This window comes from Acinonyx jubatus, chromosome A1, assembly GCF_027475565.1.
Source record: "Acinonyx jubatus isolate Ajub_Pintada_27869175 chromosome A1, VMU_Ajub_asm_v1.0, whole genome shotgun sequence".
Taxonomy (NCBI): domain Eukaryota; kingdom Metazoa; phylum Chordata; class Mammalia; order Carnivora; family Felidae; genus Acinonyx; species Acinonyx jubatus.
In genome coordinates this window covers 208,807,480-208,832,365 of record NC_069380.1, presented here as the reverse complement: position 1 = coordinate 208,832,365, position 24,886 = coordinate 208,807,480, and the positions used below count along the sequence as shown (strand labels likewise).

At 42.4% G+C, this 24,886-nt stretch overlaps 1 protein-coding gene across 4 annotated transcripts in view; it reads left to right on the top strand.

Moving 5' to 3' along the window:
* The window catches only part of RAI14 (retinoic acid induced 14), a 142,662-nt gene that overhangs the window by 38,356 nt on the left and 79,420 nt on the right, over positions 1–24,886 (top strand). Inside the window, exon 1 of one of the 4 annotated variants that reach the window (XM_053201643.1) lies at positions 22,005–23,245. The exons of the other annotated variants lie outside the window; for them this stretch is intronic. The gene's annotated coding sequence lies outside the window, so the exon portion shown is untranslated. Of the gene's footprint in view, positions 1–22,004; positions 23,246–24,886 lie in introns of those variants that run through there. 4 annotated transcript variants of the gene reach the window in all.

Below are 24,886 nucleotides of genomic sequence, written 5' to 3'. Positions count from 1 at the left end.
CCTAAGTCTACATTTTTGCATCTTCTGACCTGAAAGTAAGAGGAAGCTACAACCTGTGACTCCAGCACATCTCTGCTCCCAGCAGTGACTTTCCGGCCCTTTGCTAATGTAGTCGTAAGCCTAGTAGATTGCCCTAACGAAGAAGGTTGAGAGAATCTGTGGTGGTTCTTTTCTTCACCTCATTTAAGTACATTTATCTTTCTTATAGCTCAGTGGTTCTCCAAGCACGATGCCAAGACCGTCAGTGATCTTGGGGAATTGGCAGAAATTCTTGGGTTCATCCCAGGTCTACCTAATGCTGGGAGTGGGGCCCAGGGAAGCTCTCCCCACCCCTGCCAGGCCACCCTGGTGCAAACTGAAGATTAGGTGTAATCTGGCTCCATAAATTGTCAGCCTCACTGTTCAGCGCAGTCACCTGGAAAGCTTTGTCACAGCTGGTCAGTGGGATCCACTCCCGGGCACTTAGTCCTAAGAGAGAAAGTTGTGTGTGTTACTGTAAGGGTTTTTAGATCATGACGTTTTCATTAAAAATGGAGAGCCATGCAGATGCATGCTCCCAGCTGTCTTCTCCTGACCTCTCTTAGGGGGAGGCAGGATCCAGACTTACTTGACTGGCTGGGCCGCATTTTGTGAACCAAAGCCAGAAAATATCTCCTAAGGGTTAATTTCATTCATTAGTCTCAAATTCTCTGTGCCCCACTTAACTATCTCTGACTTCCCTGAGCCTGTTTCCTAGTTAGTAAAAATGGGTATTTTAGAAAAATACGTCCCTTATAGGGTATTGTGAAGAATAAATAAGACAGAAATGCACACAATCTTCACTTTTCTTTCCCAATATTTTCTATCCCCAGTTATAGATCTCCTGTATCAAATTTGGTTTTTTAGGAGATAGTATTTGTTCCATTTCTGTATTCCATAAGCTGAAGTTCATAAAGGTTTTGGATAATGAAGAAATTATTTTTATTTTCCTGTGGATTGACTTTGAGTTTGTTTTATTGCCTGACTTGTGTGAGAAGTTGGAAACAGAAATGACTCCGTGAGGGTAGGAGACTCTGCCTGTCCACTCCTGTGGCCACCTACACATGCGTGTGTTGAGCGCTTGAAATGTAGCTTGCATGACCAATAAAGTAATTTTATTTACTTGGATAAATTTAAATTTTAAAATCATTAACTCAGATGTTGGAAAACTTGTTTTTTTATGTTTGGAACAACTGGAGTATGAATTTTTTAATCTGGATTTCATGAAATTTAATTACATGTTAAGTGTTTCTGATAAAAATGTAGCACCAGAATGGAGATGTACTTCCTATAAATGTGCATGATTTTGAAGATGTGGGATGAAAAAAATGCAAACTATCCCATTAATAGTTTTCATGTTGATTTCATGCTGAAATGCTACTATTTTGGTTTTGTAGGGTTACATAAATATAATTTCAGGTTTCTTTTTAATTTTTAAGAATGTGGCTATCAAAAAATAGAAAATGTGGCTTACATTAGATTTCTCTTGGATAGCACTGTATTAGACCCTGACAAGAAAACAAAGCTGAAAACGCACACCTCACATCTATAAGACTGGAAGTGAAAGGATATCAATATCCTAAGTTATCTCTCCCTCAGCACTGTCCAGCCCTTGTCTTTATGCTTGGGACGTGGCCAGCCCACTTGGGTTCTTTGCTTGTGGAACCAATTTATGGCCACTTTGTTTTTTCCTTCTGATGTGTGCAAACCACTTCTGAATTTGAATAAGTGATATCTGACCATTTACCGTCGAAACTTAAGAATTTGAGCTGTGGCTGCTGGTTGAACAACACTAACTTCAATATGGAGCATCCCAATGAAATGCATTTTTTTAAATGTGATTTTGGCCTTTGTGGTTTTTTTTTTTTTTCTGTTAAGTGTTCTCGTAGCATAGGAATGTAATTGTTCCGCCCCACTGTGTTTCTCTGTCCATACAAGGGAGTTACCATTCTTGGAACTCAGATTTATAACCACTTCCTTATTTTTCTTATGCCTCCTAATATACTTTTAAAAAGGGACTTGACCTTCACATAATTCATACTTTTCCTTAAAATGTTGAATCGCCCACCTCAGAAGCCTTGGTTTTGTATGACCCATGGAATGAGTATATCTTCCCATATTAAAAATTACCCATTAAACTGGACACAATGAGATTTCTGATAAGGTAAACATAAATATAATGTCACTTAAGGATTTTTTTTCCTGCTTTTATGATTTTCCCCGTATTTGGTAGGCCCTTACTCAAAATATCTCAGGCTGAGTAATGGATTGGAGGCTGATATTTAGACGCTATGTTGACATTTTATTTTTTAACTTTATTTATTTATTTTGAGAGAGAAAGAGAGAGTGAGAGCGTGCATGCACACAGCTAGGGGAGGGACAGAGGGAAGGAGAGACAGAATCCCAAGCAGACTCTGCACCATCAACACAGAGCCTGATGTGGGGCTCGAACTCACAAACTGTGAGATCATGACCTGAGCTGAGATCAAGAGTCGGAAGCTTAACCGAAGCCAGCCAGGCGCCCCAAAGACACTATTCACATTTTAAAGATGATACTTGAGGCATGGAGTTCTGGATTTGTGGAAGGAGTTTTTCATTTCAGAATACCATTGCATTGGTGTTGGGCCTGTTGTCCATTATGCTGTATCACAAAGTACTGGTAAACTTTTTTTCCTGATGTATGCCTTGTACTCTCTTGCTGGCTCCCATTACAGCAGGAGTGCTTTTCTCAGCTTGAAAGGCCGGGTTATCTGTGCCATCTTACGGGCACAGAGGTCATGCTTGTGTCTCTCTGGATATGCAACATGTGGTTCTTTGACCTTGAACTTTGGGCTGTGGATTGCATTTCATGAGAAGTATCCTCTTTCCACTGCAGAAAACTTTTCATGTTCTTAACAAGAGGCGGTAACTCAGTCAAGACCTCTAGCTTTCAGCACCCCCCATCAATTACAGCATATTAAGACATGATAAATATGTAAAACATGAGGCCAGAGAGGCAAAGAGGCTGGCTCAACGTCTTACTGTTTCTTCCGGATGGCGTCAAGACTTGGCAGGCGATTTTGTGGACAGAACAGCGGGCTGCGTTTACTGACCTTGGCTTTGCCAGTACATGTGTGAGGCTCCTGCAAGTCCGTGCCCCTCCTTGGGCTTCCGCATGGGTAAAATAAGATGCTCTCCAAAGTCTCATTAAGCTTTAAAGTTCTGTGTTTCCTGTTCAGGCCTCTTTCCAACCCCCTCTGCTCCCATCCATCTCTGTGTCCACTGGTAATTGCTTCTGTAATGGAGTCCGAACGCAGTACATTTATTTTTACTGGAGTTGTGCAAAGTCCCACGGGCATCTGGAAAAAAGAATGCACTTCTAAATTGGAGCATGTTCAAGGCTCCCTCCGACTCAAAGTGTGTCCTCTTCTTCCTCTTGCCCATGACATTTCTTGTAATCTCCATTGGTTAAGGACAAACAAGGAGGAAAGAATGTGATCCTATTGTATATAGTGGCTATAATGACCTTCTTTGAAATATGCAGGGCTTTTTTTCACGTTTCCTTAAGCACAAAGCAGAGCTGTAGACAGGAAATCTGTCTCTGACCTTATGTCCAAGGGGAAAATCAAAGCTTTGAACAAATGTCAAGAGAAGAGAGATTGAGGCAGGAAGAGAGGGAGGAAGGGAGAAGAAAAAGGCTCTTGATGTCTTCTTTGTCTACTGTATTTATGAATTTTTGTTTCTGAAGTGGAGGAAGGAAAAGTTAGCTTGTCAAGAAATTAGGTGGTATAAAAAAAGCTAAGCTGCCCTCTTGAGTTTTACATACATATAATTGGAGATATAATTTAATATACTCTTCAGAACCATATTTAAAGTAACAAGACAGCGAAGAAAGAAATTTCAGTGTTTGTAAGCAGTCTGCAGAGTTCTGACCATATAATCATGTCAGCTGTTGAACAACTATCAAGTAATTACCTTGCCCTTTTTACCAAAACAGAAAAAGTTTTCTTAAATTTACTTAGAACATATTTCATTGGTGGTGGGTATTTTTAGATGTAGATATTTTGCCAAGTTAAAATAGTGAAAATATCAGTTGCTTTTTTTTTTTTTTAAACTACAATAAAATTTTACTTTCTATTCAAACCTTGGAGGGGTAGGATTGAGATAAATGACAATTACGCCACAGATAAAATTAGATGCCTGAGAACCTGTGTGGAGTCATCGCCCATCAAATAGTGATGTTATTCATATAGAAATTTGATTTCTAAAGTCAACTTTCAAGGACAATGGATACTTAATGTCAACTTCACAGAGGATGGGTTTTCCTAGTATTTTGGAATTGGAGGGTTTTCTCTCCCATCTGTTGTTTGGAAAAAAACCCAAAAACCTTTACCCCTATAAACTTGGGCAGTTGTTCTTAACTCCCTCTGCACATTAAAATTACCTGGGGAGTTAAAAAAAACAACAAACTATTACTGTTCTTCATCCCACCCACTCCCAAACCAACTGAATTCATATTCTGAAGAGGAGTGTGGCCTGGGTATTTTTAAAATTTTTTTAATGTTTATTTTTGAGAGAGAGAGAGAGAGCGCGCGCTCAAGTGGAGGATGGGCAGAGAGAAAGGGAGACACAGAATCCGAAGCAGGTTCCAGGCTCTGGGCTCGAACCCACAAACCATGAGATCAGGACCTGAGCCAAAGTCGGACACTCAACCGACTGAGCCACCCAGGCTCCCCCTGGCCTGGGTATTTTTAAGGCTTCTGTGAAGACTGTCCTGAGCAGAAAGTATTTAGAACCAGGTTAACAAGCAGTCATGTAGTAAGGAAGCAACGTTGTAGATAGTCCCTGATCTTCGAGGCAACAGAATACCTGCCCTTGTCATTAATAATAAGTGGAGGAACCTGGGTTTCAAACCATCCCGGAGAAAAGTGCAGTGTGAAGCCTGGCTTAAAGGCAGTTTAAATTATTTTCATGTGGTCCTCCATTTGTGGTTCTTTTGTTCTCCACTCAATTGTATAGGCAAATAGCTTCAGTCTTAAGCTGAGGTTATTGAATTTGACCTTGGTGAGGAAATGCATCCTCACTAACCAACTGTATTCACTTACTAGGGCTGAAATAACAAAGTGCCGTAAACTGGGTGGGGGCTTAGATGCAACAATAGTGTCTTGTCTCACAGTTCTGGAAGCTAGACGTCTGAAGGCAAGATGGCGGCAGGGCCATGTTCCCTCTGAAACCTATCTTCCTTGCTCCCCCCTAGCTTCCAATAGCCTGCAGCCATCTTTAGCAGCCTGGCTTGCAGCACCACGGCTCCAGGCTCCAGTCCTCCGTCTTCACATCGGCTGGCTTCCCTCCATGCGTGTCTGTCTCTGTCCGAATTTCCCATTTTAAGAAGGACACCAGTCATTGGACTGAGGCCTACCCTCATTTTAACTCTATTTCCTCTGCAAAGACCCTATTTCCATATAAGGTACTTTCTGAGGTACTGGAGGTTAGGACTTCCTATCTTTTTTGGAGAACACAATTCAGAACATAACCCCAGTAGGTGAAAAGGAATCTCCCTTTAATACACTTCATTCTTTTATTCGTGACATTCCAAGGGTGAATTCCTCACTCATAAGGAAACATCAGACCAAATATAAGTTTGGAATCTTTTTCATCCATGGAAAGGTCATGCCAGATAGAAGCGGTTTCTGGTATCATTAAGCCCTCTTCTCCCCCCACCAGATTTTCTCAGTATTAGCCTGGGTGAGGGAGCGAATGAAGTCAAAATCCCCTGTAGTCCTAGGGTTCATCCATCACATTTGTCCTTAGGTCCCCTGGGTTTCAAAGCTGCTAGGATGATTAGAATACAGGTAACTAATATGTCCTCAGTTCCTTAGTTTGGAGGCAGAACGAACATGGAGCCTGCTTAAGATATTCTCTTTTCCTCCCTCCCTTGTCATTCTCTGCCTCTACGCTGCCCGGGGCACTTTCTCAAATAATATAATAAAAATCAGGGGCGCCTGGGTGGCTCAGTCGGTTGAGCTGCCGACTTCGGCTCAGGTCATGATCTCGCGGTCCGTGAGTTCGAGCCCCGCGTCGGGCTCTGTGCTGACAGCTCGGAGCCTGGAGCCTGTTTCAGATTCTGTGTCTTCCTTTCTCTGACCCTCTCCCATTCATGCTCTGTCTCTCTCTGTCTCAAAAATAAATAAATGTTAAAAAAAAAAAATCATCCTAAAGCTTTCCGTAAGGAAATGGGCTGTTTTACATGATCGGATTTGTTCATGTGACAGAGATGGCCAGTTAAAACACTTCGTTGCTTGATTCATAATTGTTTTTCTAATTTCTTTATGGTGAAGCACCCTTGGTCTCTTCCCACAGGGCAGGCCCTCTGACAGAAGTTCCCCCAGTATGAGAAAGAACTTCCGTGTCTCTGACTGATTGCCTCTGAGGCCCCAAGTCTCAGGAATTTGCTGAGACGGCCAAGTTGGTTGGAAGATTGGATTTCAGTGTTTCCCATACTTGTTCGATGATAAGAATCACCTAGGGTGCTTGCTAAAAACAGGGATCCCCAGGTCCTCTCCCTGGAGATTCTGGTTCAGTAGGTCTGGGTGGAGCCTGGGAATCTATATTTCAGTGAGAATCTCCTCCCACCCTTTCACCACCCATCCCTTGCAGGTGATTCTTATCAATGAATGGGCTTGGGAGACATGGGGCTAAATAACTTCTGACCAGCATTTGAAGGTAGTAGGAGTCTAACGTCTTTTTCCTTCCTTATGGCAGAGATTACTAGTAGACTGCCCAATATCCTTCCTCCTGGTCTTTCTTAGTGATAGAACTCCACTTAAAAAATTGGAGATGCAGCATATTCAGCTAAAAGACCACACTTCCCAGTCTTCTTTGAGCTGGTTTCAGCTGTGTGACCAGGTCCTCGTCAACAAGAAGTGACGTGGAGGACTGGAGAAGGGCTCTAGAAAGGCTTTTATCATTCTGCTGAAAGCTACACATTTTTTGCCTATTCCATCATTATCTTTTTCCCCCACTGGGATGAGTACTTGATGGTTAGCATTCCAGCTGCTATTTTGGGCCCTGAGGTAGTCTTTTTTTTTTTTTTAAGGTTATTTATTTTGAGAGAGAGAGAGAGAGAGAGAGAGAACTAACACAAGTATAAGCGGAGGAGGGGTAGAGAGGGGGGGGGGGAGAGAGATTTCCAAGCAGGCTCTGCACTGACAGTGGGAGCCCAATGCAAGGTTCAAACTCATGAACCAAGAGATCATGACCGGATCCCAAGTCGGACACTGAACTGATTGAGCCACCCAGGTGCCCCTAGGCCCTGAGATGATCTTAAAGATGGAAGCCTTGTGTTAGGTTGATGGAACAGATAGACGGAGCCCTGATCTCAGGTGTCCTTGGGGCTGTCCTGTCAGCTCTGGGCTCCTCTCAAACTGTTTGTATGTAGAGACTTCTATCTCGTTTAAGCCACTGTTATTTTGGGTTTTCTTCCATGTACAAACTTAATCCTTATTGATATAACTCTACGTTTGGAACTTTACATTTCTTTTAAGCTAAGGTTTTATTATTAATCGAGTCACCTAATTTCTCTATGTCTTCAAGGTAGATTTCCTGACCCTAAAACCTACCTTTCTTCCCCCAAGAGTATAATTTGGAGTTTATACCTAAGGACCCTCTCAGTTCTAATAAGCTGGAACAAGCAAGTCCCTTAATGGGAAGAATAAATTGGGTCCCTTGTATCCTTAGTGTCTCACAGTAACTGAAGAAAAGGAGATTTCAGTTGATTTCATGCACAAAGGAAGGAATGGAATGTTGAGTAACAAGTAGAGGGGATTGGAGGAAAGCAAGACAGTGAGATTTTCCCTTCTTTTTCGTTTCCTACTTACAAGTCTGTGTATTGAGGGAGTGCAGTTGTAATGATGTGTTGAAAATGTACTATAAAATATAAAATGTCTTATATATGCGATTTGCTGTGCACTTAGTTATGCATAGGGTGTTGCTTCAGATACTTTAGGTTGATTTCTCCAAGTGGCACTGCTGTATATTAACAGATTTATAAGCAAGAAAAGTTTTCCTTGTCAAATAAGTTTAGAAAATGTCCTGCTTAGGTTTCTTTATTATGGGACTTCTCAGTTCCTTTGAGATGTTAATGTACACTGTAAATGTCTAAGAAAGGATAAGATTGTGTGTGTGGGGGGTGGTATAATATTTTTTACTATAAAACCCTGGGGTGTGTACTTTGAGGAACAGAAAACCTTGGAGAAATGCAGCTTTGTTGGGGGAATCACATAAATATTGTAAGAATATATATTTAATACCTATTAGATGCAAGTTCCTGGATCCATTCATAAAAATGGAGACCTGGTTCTTCAGAGAACTTGTACTTTTCACTGAGGATACAGGACATTTGCATGTGGAATAATTAATATTCAAGACAGAATCCAAGTACTGTATAAGTGATATAAAGTACATGCTTTAAAGGTTCAGAGGAGGGGCACCTTGGGTGGTTCAATCAGTTAAGTGTCCAACTTTCGGTTTCCGGCTCAGGTCATGATCTCACGATTCATGAGTTTGAGCCCCGCGTCAGGCTGTGCGGAGCCTGCTTGGGACTCTGTCTCTCTCAAAATAAATAAACTTAAAAAAAAAAAAAAAAAGGTTCAGAGGGATGCATAATCCCTGCAAAATGGATTTTCAGATAAATTGAATAAGCATTTTTGAGTGTCTTCAGTGAGTACTCCAGAAGATGCTAAGGTGAGCAATCTCCCATCCCTGTGTCCTGAGAGGCTAGAATGTAGGCGGTGATGGTGATAGTTCAGGATGGGGAAAATGGTAACACAGAATGAAATTGGAGAAAGAGGCAATGGTGAAGAGGTTCTAAGAAAAGGAGGGGTTAGGGAGGGGAAGGACAGACTGACAAAAGGAAGAATCTTGTAAGATGGGGAGAATTCTGAGAGAGGTGTGGCTGAGGTCATTCTTGATAGTCAACTCTAGCCTTCCCAAAGGTGTGGAGGTGGAACGTGTGAGATGTGCTGCCTGTGGTCCACTCTATCTCTAATGACGTGGCCTTGTGGGAAAATAGGGGAGGAAACTGATTTGGGGGCATCTAGGTCCATGACTCCTGGATGAAGTGATTATATTTAATTTCTTTAGGGAGTCATTAAAGGTTTCTAAGTGACCCACCTGGGTGCTTGCCTCCAGGAAATTGATCGTGAGGGCTGTGTAGGTGACTTGGAGTGCGTTAGGTCTGGCCATGGGAGAATGGGCTAGCCGATGGTTATTTAGGTGAGAAGGGATAAAAGACTAAAGGAAAAGAAGGCCACACATGGACAGAAAGGACCTAGTAGATCCAAAGTGGACTTGGAAACTTTTTGGACATCCAGATGAGAGAGAAAGAAAAGACGATGGGTAGTTTTATTAGAGGCGGGCGAATGATAAGAGTCAAGAGGAGGAAAGTTAATTCTTTGGTAAATTAGGGATGGCAGAAGAGGGTTTGACTGTGGTTTTTGCCTTAAAGAAGGGGCAGTGAGTGTAGCAATTGAGGCTGATAGATTTTGGCCATAAGTCCTGTAGCGCACTTGGCTTTGTGACTTAACATCTCTGTGCCTGCCTTTTGGGCCATCATGAGGGTTCAAGGACATGATGTGTGGATTTTGGTGCACGTGAACTCTGGCTGCTGATTTCTATTTCTGTTTCTATTCGTAAGAGAAGGGGGCTTATGTGAATGCATTTTCTTCTACAAATAAATAAAACATCTGCAAAGACGCAGCAAAGAGTGACTTTGTAACATTGGCATTAAAAAAATAAAACTTTTAAAAAGGAAGATCCTCAGGCTTGACTTCTTTTTTCATCAATTAACTGTTTAATATTTTCATCTTCTCTGGGTATAATTTACTGAGGTAATCCTATTCTAATCTACATTGCCCTATTTGAGTTTTCTTTTGTCTTTTTTTTTTTTTGAAACAGGTCATGAGCAGGGGAGGGGCAGAGAGAGAGAAGGAGCCACAGAATCTGAAGCAGGCTCCAGGCTCTGAGCTGTCAGCACAGAGCCCAATGCGGAGCTCTAACCCGCAAACTGTGAGATCATGACCTGAGCCGAAGTCAGATACTTAACCGACTGAGCCACCCAAGCGCCCCAAGTTTTCTTTTTCTTCTTCTTCTTTTTTTTTAAAGTTTATTTATTTATTTAGAGCACTCACAAGCAGGAGAGGAAGAGAGAGAGAGAGAATATCCTAAGCAGACTCCACACTGTCAGTGCACAGCTTGAAGCGGGGCTCAAACTCACTGTGAAATCATGACCTGAGCTGAAATTGAGTCAGACGCTTAACCGACTGAGCCACCCAGGTGCCCCTTATTTTCTTTTTGAATAAGGAGTTATAGTTCTGTTAAAATTGTGAATTCTTCAAATAGATTTCTAAGTTTCAACTATAAAGACGCTATTTCAGATTTTTCTTATCATTTTAAACCATCTATTAATGTCATTTTAGATTTCTACTTTATGCTTTCTGTTCCTCAACCCATTGTATTTAGAATAGCTGTTAAGTCACATTAAACACAAATGAGATTTGCAAAATAACTTCATGTTTTTAGCGAGGAAACCATGCAAATGTGGCAATGGGTTAACTGGGATGGGGAAGTGGAGGGAACACAATTAAGTGTATTGCACCTTTTACTGGACATTCCAGCCAGGAAGGGAGAGTGATTTTCTATTTGATTTTTAGGGCTGAGTGGTTTCACTTCTTGCTGGACTCAAGGTCATATGATCTTGATCATATGTTGACATAAGTTAGAAACACTGACCTAACTGTAATTACCGGGACAGGAAAGGAGGCAAGAACTCCCAGCTTTAAAACCCAGTAATATATAATAATAATTAGCCATCTTTTGTTGAGTGCAAGAGTAGAGGTTTTGAATTTGCAATTGGAAATACTATTCCAAATACCTTCTGGCATTGTCAGAAATTCTTTGCCCCAGGATTCTGTTTTTCAGGTAATGTTTCTGTCCTACTCTCTGATAAGGGGTAGGATGGTGGATGCTGATTCTATTAAGATTAGAAGTGCAACAACCCAACCTTGAAAACAACAGCTGTGCTGAAAGTGTAATGAAAGTCAGTTCTGACCATCAGAGAAAGGGTGGATCAGAGAAGGGGACCTTAGGACCATGAAAACTCTCCTGACATCTTCCTGCAAGATGGCGGTTTTGTTGTTGGGGTCGGGGGTTATTGGGGTTAACCAGGGATAAAGAAGAATTTTTTTTAAGTAATACTCAGGTATTCTAATAGGTGCTTCTATATAGCACTTCTATATTTTTGCGGCCAAAGTGGTGTTCTCCCATTTTACAGGAGAAACTGAGACTCAAGTTAAATCTTTCCCCCAAGGTCATGCAGTTCAGGTAGGTGGCAGAGTTGGGATTTGACCCCACCCTGTCTATTTCAAATGCCTAATATCTGTCACGTCAGCAAAGCCTACTAGTTTTGTCTTCAGAAGAGGTCCCCAAACTGTCTCTCATTGTCCTGTTGGCACCTGGTCCAGGCAACACCTGTCTCTTACTGAGATTCAGCTCACTGCTTCTCCTCTTGCTCCTGGTGGCTGGATCCATAGATCCTTTCTGTCAGTTCTGTGGCCAGAGTCCTTCAGTGGCTTCCCAGACCAGGTCCAAAAGCAACCCCTTCCTGCTCAGCCCCCTCTGGCCTCAGGTGGTATGCTTGCTCCGTAAACAAGCTCATTTGCATTTCCTTGAGCACCACCCCCCCAGCCCTTCTTAGCCTCAGGGCCTTTCCTGGCTATTCCCAGCCTGGAAGGCTCTTCCCCACCCTTCTTCAGGGCCCCCTTTCCTCAGACCCTAGAGAAGTCTTTCTCGATGCTCCCGTTTCCCAATATAAAATTCTCCTGTCCCTTCTTATTCTCACTTTGACTTATTAAGTGTGTATTACTCTTGACATAATACCTGTTTGTTTATGATATATTTGTGTACATCCTGTTTCCTCCCCTAGAGCAGCCGCCCTATGAGGACATAGGCTTTGGCAAGTTCACTGCCAAATCCCTGGCCTAGCACATAAGCCAGGCTCAGTAAATCCTTGTTGAATGAATGAATAAATGGATGAATGAATCACAGTTACCTCACTTAATAAATTAAGGATGTTTTCATCAGTCTCCCCAGAATTCTTATGAGGCCAGACACTTTAAAGGAAATGAGGATTTTTTAAAAAAGGACTTCCTGGTGCAAATTTATGTATCTGTATGCAGTATTTGGGTAGTTGCAATACAGTACAAGAAAAACAACCATATTTCCTGTCCTCTAGGAATTTGAAATCCATGAAGAACGCTGACCTTAGAGAGGCCTGATAACATACATCTGGAGTTTGGGGCAAAAGATGAGACCAATAGTCAGCTATTCTGTATTATAGGAAAGGCAAAGGTTTTAGAGGATAAGTATGGGTGGATTCACATGGCCCCATCTTTTGAGATAAGTGGGAATTTGGATATGATAATCTAGGTGAGGCAGAGAGGCTCCTTGGCTGGGACCAGTTCCATTGGGAACATCCCCTTGTACATCCTGGGTCGGCATTTCTGCACCCATTCAGAAAAGACTGAGGAAGGTCAGCAGTTTTTATCATGTGGATAGCTAATTATAAATTTGGGGTTAATTTCTTAAAATATCTTTTCTCCCACTTTTAGTACCCTTCCACTTCCTCCTCCTGCTTTCTACATCTTTTTTCTTTAAAAGGAAAGAGAGAAAGCCTGGTGAGACTGGATATCCGTGAGAGCTGTTCTCTTCAGCCTTCCTCCAAGGTTGGGAGATTGGTGAGGTTCTAGGGAAGAATGGGGGACCCTCAGGCTAAAGGCTGCTCCTCCTCCTATGCCCAACCATAGATTTCTTGTCATGGGTGCAGTGCTTCCTCTCTAGGGTCGGGAGAAATGTTCTCTGACTGCCCGTGGCCGATATGTGACTCTTAAAGTCGTACATTTATTGTGTGGGTGTAATGGATTCTACTTGTGCACTTAATAAGATGAAAGACATTTCTTTCACTTATGAATTAAACCCTGGTTAATTGGCGGGTCATTTTGAGACTATATATTTTAGAGTTACCAAAAAGAGTATCTTTACACTGTTCACATGCCTAAAATTAGTAAGACTCAAGAGTTTTAAAAGCACATTTCTTCTTTTCTTCTTTCCCCATTTAACCAGAGCTGAACAGCTTGCAAGTAGAAAACATAGACTTAAAAAATCTAGATGTCATTTCACTGTAGTTTTGTGAGTGGGAATTTCTTAGTTGTTTTGACATAAACCAACTTTAGTGGACATTGTAATTTCCTTCCGTTTTCTCCCCCCCCCCCCCCCCATTTGGGGAAGAAAAAAATCCTTGTGGAATGCAGTGATTTAAGAGCTTGGTGGTGGCAAGAGAGGAGCCTGGGGGTGGTCACATGATGGGACTTGCATCCCCAAGGCAAGGCTTCCCCCCTGAATGTGAGAGCAAAGGCCTCCGGTGAAGTTGTCAGTCTTTTGGTGAAGGAGGCTTTTCTAGGAGGTGAAGTACCAGCATTCTTGCCTCTTTAGCCCAGATCTGAGCTGCACTGGTTCCCATTTCTCAGGGAGGGCAGTGAACTTGCTCTGCGTTCCTGATGGTTAATGAAGTTGTTCCCAAATCTATCACCACTTCCTTCCAGCCCTGTGGGAAGTGAATGCTTGCTTAGTAGGATATCCTGAAGGACAGAGGCAGGGCAGGGAGAGGACAGAGAAAGGCTCATTCTTCTCTGCTCGTCATCCCTGTCACTTGCTGCCCTGTGTGCAAAGTAGAGTGGAAAGGCACATACATCACCATTAGCTAAAGACAAATGCTGGCTGATGCACACTGGGAAGAGCAATCAGCAAATTAATGAATTATGGCTGAGGGGACCTCTCCTCTCAAAGCCCACTATTTAAGAGCGATCCCTTGGTAACCACCTTTATTAAATACACACAGATGGAATGTTGGTCATTCACAAGTGTTTTCCTGTGGTAACACAGTTATCCAACCTACCAGGCAGAACGTTAATCACACACAAGGAGGTGTATAGTCGGTGATTCCCAACATTTTTAAGCGTGAAAACCCTGTTCTAATATACGTACATAAATTTCACGGACCTTTAACTTCTAGGAACTATTTTATTATTATCTGTTGATTGAGAGGATATATAATCAATACCAAGATCAATAATATGTGAAATGAATTTGAATTGTTATTTTGGAATTTACTGTATTTGAAAATTGTGTGTGGCAGGGGGCATGTTACACATAGTGACTAGTGCTCATGGACTAATGGAGTTTTTTCATTCCCCGCCAAATGGAAGTCCTCCTCCCACCCCCCCTCCGCTTCCAAACACTAGGACCAACGCCCCTAGGTGGGCTCTACTGGGAGAGCAGAAGACTGAGTTTTAGAGTCAGGTGTCAGATAATGGGTTCACACTTCCAACCCTGCTACTTTCTGGATGATCCTGGGTAAGTTACTAAAACTTTCAGTGCCTCTGCTTTCTCATCTTTAAATGGACATCACAGTTAAATCTCATAGGACTTTTGAGGAATTGAAGTTTTGAAGTTTTCTTGTACCACACAGGGTATGTGGCACAGGGAAGGTGACACGATGTTTGTGGTTCCCCTCCTGCATGCCCTTCCTTATCTCCAGGACAGATCCAAGGCCAAAAATGTATAAAACCACATAATTTTTTCTGCGTCTGGGTATTAACTTGGGCTATAATGTACATTCCAGTTACTAGGTCTGTTTAACAAGTCACAATTAAAGTTAGTGGCACATTGGGGCGCCTGGGTGGCGCAGTCGGTTGAGCGTCCGACTTCAGCCAGGTCACGATCTCGCGGTCCGTGAGTTCGAGCCCCACGTCGGGCTCTGGGCTGATGGCTCAGAGCCTGGAGCCTGTTTCCGATTCTGTGTCTCCCTCTCTCTCTGCCTCTCGCCTGTTCATGCTCTGTCTCTCTCTGTCCCAAAAATAAATAAACGTTGAAAAAAAAATTAAAAAAAAAAATAAAGTTAGTGGCACAAAACAAACATTTATTACACTCACAAATTTTCTGGACGGGGTGCACAGGGACAGCTTGTCTCTGATCCATGACGGGGGACTTCATCTGGGAAGCCTTGAGGCCTGGCAGCTCATTCGCTCATTGTCTGGGGGTGGATGCTCGCCCTTGTCCTCACCTAAGACCTTTGCCGAGGCTTTTGGCCAAAACATTGCTCTCTCTCCATGTGGCCTGGGCTTCCTTGCAGTGTGGTAACTGGGTTCTAAGAGAAGCATCTTGAGAGAGAACCAAACAGAAACTGTGTCACCCTTTATGATCGAGCCTGGAAGTTGCATAGTGTCACTTCTGCCAGATTCCATCACTTGAAAGTCCTACCAGGTGAGGAGAAATGAACTCTGCCTCTTGATGCAGGTGGCAAAGTCCTGGAAGAGCAGATGGGACCAGAAATCTTGCAGGGCCATTTTTGGAAGACATAATGTGCCACAATATATGAGCGGTCTGTAAGTTTATAGGCAGAGAAGCTTCTAGAGTGTACTAGCACTAGTGTTCCCTGGGTTATTGCAGTAGCGTGCCAGGAGGTGCACTTACCAAAAGCCAAGACCTTAACCAAAAGGCCTGGGATGCAGGACTTTGAACTCTGTCCCAGGAAAGGTATCACTTTGCAGCTTTGAACTAGAGCCTGGGTTTTCATCTAAAAGTCACCGAAATGTCTGGTTGTCAGTGGCTTGTTGGTAACTGAACTCAAAGGTGCAGGACACACACAGGAAGCCAAAGACTGGCTCTTTCCTTCGTCTAGTGCTAGAATCTTCTTTCGTGACAAAAGCTCTGTTACTTATATCCCACCTTGCCCCCCTTAATAAAAAGTCATCGATTATATTTTTTCCTGAGATTTATATTTGACTCTGATTGTTCCAGAAAAGTTGTAGTGTTTGGAAGGTCGCCTCTGGAGAAGAATAACCAACTTCTCTGGGATCAGATTTCTTCTGGTGTTATCACTCTCATGTTTCCCGGTAAATAATCCTTTCTCTACCACTTCTCAGCTGGTTTGAAGTGAGATCTCCTTAAAGCTGAACAATCTAAGCTCTTAGGCAGATGAGCCAAAAAAGCAAGTGTAGAGAAAGAGTGAACACAGGATTTTAAAAATACATATATATCACATGAAGCAGAATGTTTAAGGGAGGTATGGTGGGGTGATGAGGCTCTAGTTGTTGATCAGTAATATGGAATGGGGTTAGCCTGTAAAACGTTCGAGTGCTTCCAGACTCTGCAAGTCACTTTTGAATGACTGTCTCAGATTTTAAATCTGTCAGATAAAAGTCATAGTACTTCTACGAGGTCTCACCAGGCTGTTTGGGGTGCATGAGGGGTAACCGAGACAGAGAGTCTTTGGAAGTATCCATGTGCCGTTCACATGTAAGTTCTGGCATTTTTGTTTTTAGTCAGAGGTAGGACTCTGACATGGTGCGGTGTCACTCAGAGAAGGGACAGAGACCTGCCTTCCCAGCCTTCTCCTTTCTATTTCTTGTCATTTTCTTCTGTCCTTTCTCTCACCTGTTTTCTGTTTTCTTCTTTGTCTTCCCGCTGCCTTGCCTTTTTTCTCTCTTTTCTAAGGCCCACAGTGTCCCTTGGATTCCTGCAGATCATTGCCTGTCAGATCTGGAGAACTGAACAACTGGTGGTCAAAACTGCGTCTTTAATCTATATTTACAAGGATTTTACATCATGCCCGGCTCTGGGCTTAAAGAGGGGTTTGGCAGCTGGTTTCATGGTTACTGGCCAGCCTGTGGGGAGGGTCATGAAGCAGGCTCAAATAAGTCCCTGCTGCCTGCTGCACCTGAGCAGGATGCAAAATATTGCCCATGTGACAAATCAGGGCCTCATATTCAAAATGTCTGTCTCTATGCCTTGGATTTGTGGCCATTATTTAAATCACCTCTTATTTTCTCTGCCAATCTAAGTATCTTTGTGTGTTTTTTCTTGATGCTTTTCTTTTAATGTTTATTTCTTTTGGGAGAGAGTGAGCGAGTGAGCACGCGAGCATGTGAGTGTGCATCCCAAGGAGGCCCCGTGCTATGAGAGCAGAGCCCGATGTGGCGCTCGATCTTATGGACTGTGAAATTGTGACCGAAGTTGAAATCCAGAACTCAGATGCTTAACCGACTGAGCCACCCAGGTGCCCCTCTCCTGGACACTTCTGACTGCTCTAGAGAAAGCTAGAGCACCTTTAGGTGCCCCCTCCCCAAAGTGACTTTCATGCATGCCGTGCAGCCTATATAGTAAATCAGATTTTTCCAACTAGACCCTCTGTTATGGGCTAAATTTTACAGCCCCTGCTAATTCATATGTTGAAGCCCGCCCACCCCCAGTAGTTCTGAAGGTGACTGTATTAGGACCTTTGAAAGGGTGAGTAGGTTAAAATGAAGCCTTTAGCCTGGGCCCTAACCCAGTCAGACTGGTTTCAGAAATTTGGACACATGAAGAGACAGCAGGGGTACACAGGCATATAGAAAAGACCATGGCGGACACCGTGAAAAGGTGGCATTGCAAGCCACGGAGAGGAGCCTCCGAAGAAACCAAACCTGCTGGCTTCTTAATCTTGGATTTTTCAGCCTCCAGAACTGAAAGAAAATTTATTGGTTAAGCCACCCAGTCTATAGAATTTATGGCAGCTTTAGTAAACATGCCCTCGAATTTTAATGAAAGTTTGTAAAGCCATGTTTATACGATGTGGAAACAACCAGATAAATACAAACTTAATTTTCCTTTTATAGGTCAGCTATACAGGGTAGTGATGATCTGTAGTAGTTATGGCTCTCTAGAGGACCAGAACCAATAACACCTCTTCCTGTCTGCCTATCTAGAGATTCTTTTCATTTTTTTCTATTAAAAAAATTTTTTTTAAGGATTGTGTATTTTTGAGAGACACAGAGTGTGAGTGGAGGAGGGTCAGAGAGATCCAGAGACACAGAATCTGAAGCAGGCTCCAGGCTCTGAGCTGTCAGCATAGAGCCCAACGCAGGACCTGAACCCACAAGCTGTGAGATCATGACCCGAGCCGAAGTCAGACACTTAACCAACTGAGCCATCCAGATGCCCCTGCCTATCTAGAGATTCTAAGTGATTAGTTAACACACTTATGGGACTGGCAAGTCCAAAATCTACAGGGCAGGCCAGCAGTCTGGAAAAACAGGTTAGAGTTATTACATTTTTTAAAATATTTATTTTGAGAGAGAGAGGGAGGGAGGGAGGGGGGAGAGGCAGGGACAGAGAGAGAAGAAGAAAGATACAGAATCTGAAGCAGGCTCCAGACTCTGAGCTGTCAGCAGAGCCCGACGTGAGGCTGGAACTCATGAACCGCGAGATCATGACCTGAGCTGAAGTCAGATGCTCAATGTACTGAGTCACCCAGGCTCCCCGTGGAGTTATTACATTTTCTTTTTTTTTTTTTTAACGTTTTATTTATTTTTGAGACAGAGAGAGACAGAGCATGAATGGAGGAGGGGCAGAGAGAGAGGGAGACACAGAATTGGAAGCAGCCTCCAGGCTCTGAGCCATCAGCACAGAGCCCGACGCGGGGCTCGAACTCAAGGACCGCGAGATCGTGACCTGAGCTGAAGTCGAACGCTTAACCGACTGAGCCACCCAGGTGCCCCGAGTTATTACATTTTCAAGTCTGGTGTCAGAATTCGTCTTGGGGGGCATCCCAGTCTTTTCTTTTGTGGTCTTCAGTTTATTGGATGCAGCCCATCCATATTCTGGAGAGTAATCTGCTTCAAAATCTGCTGATTTAAATGTTGATCACATCCAAGAAATACCTTCACAGCAATATCTAGACTGGTATTTGACTAAATATGTGGGCGCCAGAGCCTAGCCAAGTCGACACATAAAGTTAACCATCGCATGGTGTTAATGCAAATGTGGTAGCTGGGCTCACTTTATAAGTAAAAAAAGTGGGATTTTAGAAGGTGATTTGATAAAAGCTCACGTTCAAGTAGAGGTATTAATAATAATCATGTGCTTTTACATATATAGCCTCACTTGATGCTTTCAACCAAGCTTTTGTTTTAATAAATGAGTGAATTGAACACACATTCAATCATAGTGTACTCATTACCTCTACATTTCTGTTGATGGTACAAGCATTAAACGTGACGTCAAGTGTGGACTCCATTGTATTTACACAATGCTTCAGAATTTCAACACTTCCTATACTACTTGTTCATAAATCACTTGCTCTATGCTTTTTTGCCTGCGTATCTTCAGCAGAATATAGAACGATGAGACCTATAGTTTAGTTTTTTTTGGGGGGGGTGGGGGGTAGATTTTGCATCATAATCCTACTTTGCTACCGTGGGAATACCTGCATAAAAATCTAGGACTGTAGTTGAGGTAATGTTTGAATTTTACTTTTCTTCTGTTACTTCTGTCCATTCGATTGAAGCTTAGAAAAGTAGCCATCTATTAAATTGAAGCTCCCTTTCTGAGGCAGGAGGCTAAGGCAGAATGGTGAGGTGGGGTCTCCTAGGTAACCAAACTTAGCACAAATGCCCTCCTTTTAACAGGGCCTGGGTCTATTTAAAACGTGTTGGTAACTGTTAAAGAAGAAACCATTAAACCACCCCTCCCCCTACCATCTTCATTGTGATTTAAATCAATCCCTACTACTTTTCATTCTTGTGCAAAACTAATTAACACACTAATTATTTAGAGTGCTTTAAAACCAGGTGACAGGGCTCCCCTTTCTCTAGAAGTATTGACATTTTTCTTTAGGAGCAAATGGACATATATTTATGGGCAGTTTGCAAAAGGATTCAAATCATTTAGAAATAACACCACTTTTTTGAAACTCTTTGTTTCCTATCAGTGTCTGTGATTTAGGGATCATGGAAATAAATTTTGGATTTATATAAACCAAGTAGCTTCCTAAGAATATAAGACCTGAATTACTTAATGCAGATTACTTAAAGAAACTAGAAGAAAATGGAATTGAATATTCATTATATCTTTGAAAGAAGGAAGGCATTCTGAGCCTAGAAGCAATAGAAAGAATCACAAAGTACACTTAAATTAGCTTAAATTCACTGGGTATTAGATGGACATGAGGGCACACTGCCCCTCCCCACCTCCCATTAGTAGGCAAAGAACAGACCCAGAAAATATTTGTGGGAAAAATGGCCATCAGTCTTTATTATTGTCAACCCATCAACTCAATTCGAAACAATCAGAGGACACCCAAAGACGATTCACAGCCAGTAACTGAACATGTTGAATGTGTTCTCAACTTGCCAGTAATCAAACCCTGTAGGTTAAAATCAAATGCCAAAAACAATATGGTCAAAGAAATGTGAGATCTGATCAGATATTTGATGATATTAAATTATTCTTAAAAGTCTTAGGTGTAGTAACGGTATTTTTAAAAAATCCTTATCTTTTAGGGATATACACTGGAATATTGAGAGATGAAATTATATGATGTCTGGAATTTGCTTCAAAGTTTCTAGGTTGGGAAGGAAGGGAAATGAATGAAGGCCTAGATGCAGACAAGGGAGAAGGACTTGAGCTGGTATTTGTTAAGGCTGGGTGATGTTTACATGGGGATTCATTATATTCTTTTCTGTTTTTTAGTTTGAATTAAAAAAAAAACATTTGCAATTTTTTATAATAAAAAGTTAAAAAACCCAAAGACCAAACTAACTTGAAGCAAGAGGAAACCACACATTATGTGCTTTCTAATGGAAGTACCCAGCCCCTCCCATGAAGTATTTATTGCTGCCCCCAAATTGAATTTAGAGGAAATAAGGACATAGAGGAACATGTTAAATGTTCTAGTGGTATTCAGTTAGTATAAACTCTGTAGGTCAGTGACCTCATTTCTGAACTAGTAAATTAAAAACATGGTAAGAGGGGAGGAGAATTTACAAATTAAGAGACTTGAAGGGACAGAGCCACCATTTACAATGCAGAAAACTTGTTTGTATTTTGAGTCCAAAAAACCAAAAAAAATTTGAGATGATGGGGACTTTGGATGTTTGCTACATTTAGGCATTGCCCTAATTTTCTAAGATATGATATGGTATTGTGTTCATGTTCTAACACAGAGTTCTTACTGTGTAGAGCCATGCTGAAATATTTATTGAAGCTGTGTTATGTGGTCTGGGATTGACCATAGATGATCTGGGGAAGGAAGTATTTAGGGTGGGAATATAAATGAAATGAGACAGCCATCAGTTGGTAGACATTGAAGAGGATGATAAGTTACTTTCTTTACTCTTGGATATGTTTAAATATTTCCATAATATTAAAAAAAAACTCGTGCTTTTGCCCATTGTTATATTACTTAAACATTTTCTACAGGATGATACCCAATGGCCTTGCACTTTTCTAGTGTGCTTTGTGGAAAACAGTCTTATCGAAGATAGTTTTGAGAATGATATGCACAAATATGTTTCTGGCTGTGTGCTTTATAGCCCCTTCCTGAAAATAAATGCTAAGCAACAGAAGAATGTTAATTTTTTCCAAATAACTTATGGAATTTTATATGTCCTATAAAATGACAAGTTATTGCCCTACAAAGTTGTTTTTAATTATATGAGTAAAAGAAAACAGGACAAAAGTCAGTTTACTGGAAAAGAAATACTTGGGAAAGTTGACCAACAGGAAATAAAGCTCAATGTTTAACTTTGTTTTTAGGAGAGTATCAAATTATGGATATGGATGTTCCTTTTCTCTCTCTATAGTTTGCTGTTGTTTTGTTCTTAAAATCTTATGGGGCGCCTGGGTGGCTCAGTCTGTTGGGCGTCCGACTTCAGCTCAGGTCATGATTTCGCAGTCCGTGAGTTCGAGCCCTGCGTTGGGCTCCGTGCCGAAGGCTCAGAGCCTGGAGCCTGCTTTGGACTCTGTGTCTCCCTCTCTCTCTGCCCCTCCCCCGCTCATGCTCTGTCTCTCTCACTCTCAAAAATGAATAAATGTTAAAAGAAAAAAAAAATCTTAAGCATAGGGGTGCCTGGGTGGCTCAGTCGGTTGAGTGTCCGACTTAGGCTCGGGTCATGATCTTGCGGTTTGTGAGTTCAAGACCTGCATCGGGCTCTGTGCTGACAGCTCAAACCCTGGAGCCTGCTTCAGATTCTGTGTCTCCTCCTCACTCTGCCCCTCCCATGCTCATGCTCTATCTCTCTCTGTCTCTCAATAATAAATAAATGTTAAGGAAAAAAAGTTAAATCTCAAACATAAAAATATGTAATGTTGTATATTGAGACAATATACCCACATGTATTTAAACTACATTATTTATCTTCACCTAAAACAAGCATATTTTGTTAAACAAAGTAATATTTGTGGGGTTATTTTATATTTTAAATGAATGGTCAATTATTTTGCAATTGTATGCTCCAGATAACCTCTTGTAGGAGACACTTTATTTGCATATTTATACATTTACTTATTTATTTTAGAACACGCGAGAGAAAATAGCTCCGGTGCTTTTGACCTGTGGGAGGTTTTGTGTTTTATGACCTGTCTACACAGAGGTTGGCAGGGTTGTCTTACCTACTCCTTTTCTGTTTTCCATTCTCTTGGCACTGAACTGCCTAAGTGCTTCCATCTTGCAGGATTTTAAAAGAAATACATATATTTTTAATGTTTATTTCTTTTTGCGAGAGAGAGAGAGACAGACAGAGAGACAGAGACACAGGATCTGAAGCAGGCTCCAGGCTCTGAGCTGTCAGCAAAGAGCCTGCTGCGGGGCTCGAACCCATGAACCGCAAGATCATAACCTGAGCTGAAGTCAGAGGCTTAACCGACTGAGTCACCCAGGCGCCCCCCTCTGCAGGATTAAAATGAAAAAGGAAGAAAGAAAAAGAAAGAAATAGCCAGCAACATCTTACAAAGAGTTCGGGAAAACAAATTTAAGGAAACGACTAGTTAAGTCGCAGATGCTCTGGTAATCTTTCTTTGTGAACTTTGTCTTCTGTGTTGACAGAAGGCACTTGAAAGCACTAGGATCACATAGGCCGGGTGATGTTTGCACAGGTTCAAAGCAAGAAAGGTTAGGATTCAACCCAAGTGACTAAGGGCCTGATGTCCAGGAGTCCAGACATGACCAGGGTGGCCACGTTGTGCTAAAGGACTAAAAGTGGGGGTGGGGGAGTAGTGGAGCAAATGCCTCACCCTCCCTCTCTTTTCTGCCTCTTCACTTTGTGGTAAGGAGGGAATCACAGGCCCCAAGGTGGAGGTGTCTCCTGAAGCAGCCTTGGTAAGAAAAAGCCCGACACGTGTGCTAAGGGACAGTCAGCCTTCCGGGGACTGCCCCAGAGGCCTGTAGTCAGTGAAGGTGGGATCTGGGCTTGGGGGATGGGGTTCTCTGTCTACTCTACAGTAATGCTAAGTTATAGCCTGTGGACCAGTGACCAGGACGTGTCTCACTCTCTAGAAATAACCAGAAAAATCTGGCCCATGGATTGGATGGTGTAGTGGCTATAGCGGTACTACTGGGCATGTTGAATTCTTATTGCTACTTTTACTGACACGGTTCTTCTGAGTCTCACTGTACAAAGTGCTAGCACTTGCTGCTAATTTTACAAAATATTTACACAGCTTTATATTTTAAAGTTATTAATAGAGCCTTCTTTGGTACTTGGAAGATTTTTCTTCCTGCTCTCTAGGAACAGTGATAATAAGGCTGTAACTGACACCTAGACCAAGCTATTATTGACTTCCTCTGCATCCGCTTAACCGTCCTGCACTTGAGAGCCCGCAGTAACTCCTCTGTGTTTAGAAACTTCCATGTGGCTTGTGCTTGCTTTTCTGTAACACAAGCCATTTGTCTCAGTTTCGTTGTCTGAAGTGTGTGTTGCTTAAAACAAAACAAAACAACAGCAAAAAATCCTGTTTGTTTTATTATACTTAATTTCCAGGACTCTTAGAAGTCAGTTGGGTGGAGGGAGGGAATAGGAGAGCAAGATGCCATGAGGAATCTGAGGCCTAGGAAGGTAAAGGAAATTTTCCAGAATCACACAGGCACCCAGAATTTAACTTTCCTGAGCACAGGGCCTTTGTAACTCTTGTGCATAGCTCTGTCCAGTGCAGAGAAGTTGCTCAATAAACATCTACTGAGTGAACGAAAGAATGGGCCAAGCCAGATTCTGAGCCCACGCCTAACTCAGTACTGTAATGCCCCTGTTGCACACATGCATTTAACTGTATTCAAGATGCAGCTGAGCTATTGAACTGTCTCAAGTCCATGAGGCATGACTTTGAAAGGGTCTTTATTTCTTCATCCATGTCAGGCTGACTCTCCCATTCCTGTCTCTTCACAACGTGCAGTTTCCATAAACTTCCAGAGGTGAATCTAGTTGATTTAAGTCTTCTCCCTTTTCCCCAGTGCAACTTGACCCTGACTCTTAGCCCTTGAAGTAAAGGGAGAGGTGGGGTATCTTGCTCATTCACCCCTTCTTCCCCTTCGTCATTTGGGGTCTACTGCCCTTCCCCCAGGCTGGGAACAGAAAAGAAGCACTGGGGGTAAGGAGGGAAGGCAAACCTGTCTACACTTTGCTGCGTGTGGATGCTGTCCTTGAGGTTGTGTCTTGGGCTGGCAGCTGGCTCAGTACATCCCCGGTCTCTGCTCCCTGCTTCAGGGAGGGGGTCTGCCTCTGGCTGGACCTTTCCTAACCCTTCTCTCTACCCTGTTGCTGGTGGGGACCTCTTACCCCATGGCAACCATCTTGGTTAGGTATCAGCAAGCTGGTTCGAGTCAGGCTTCATAGCGTGGTGTTCATTTGAGTCCCTGGAAGCTTACTTGACCTGCCTCTCCAAACTGTGGGTGTGTTGGCTTCTTCCCTGATGTCACTGCCCTCCTCTTCTACCTTCCCTCCTTTCTCTCCAGTTCTCTTTTCTC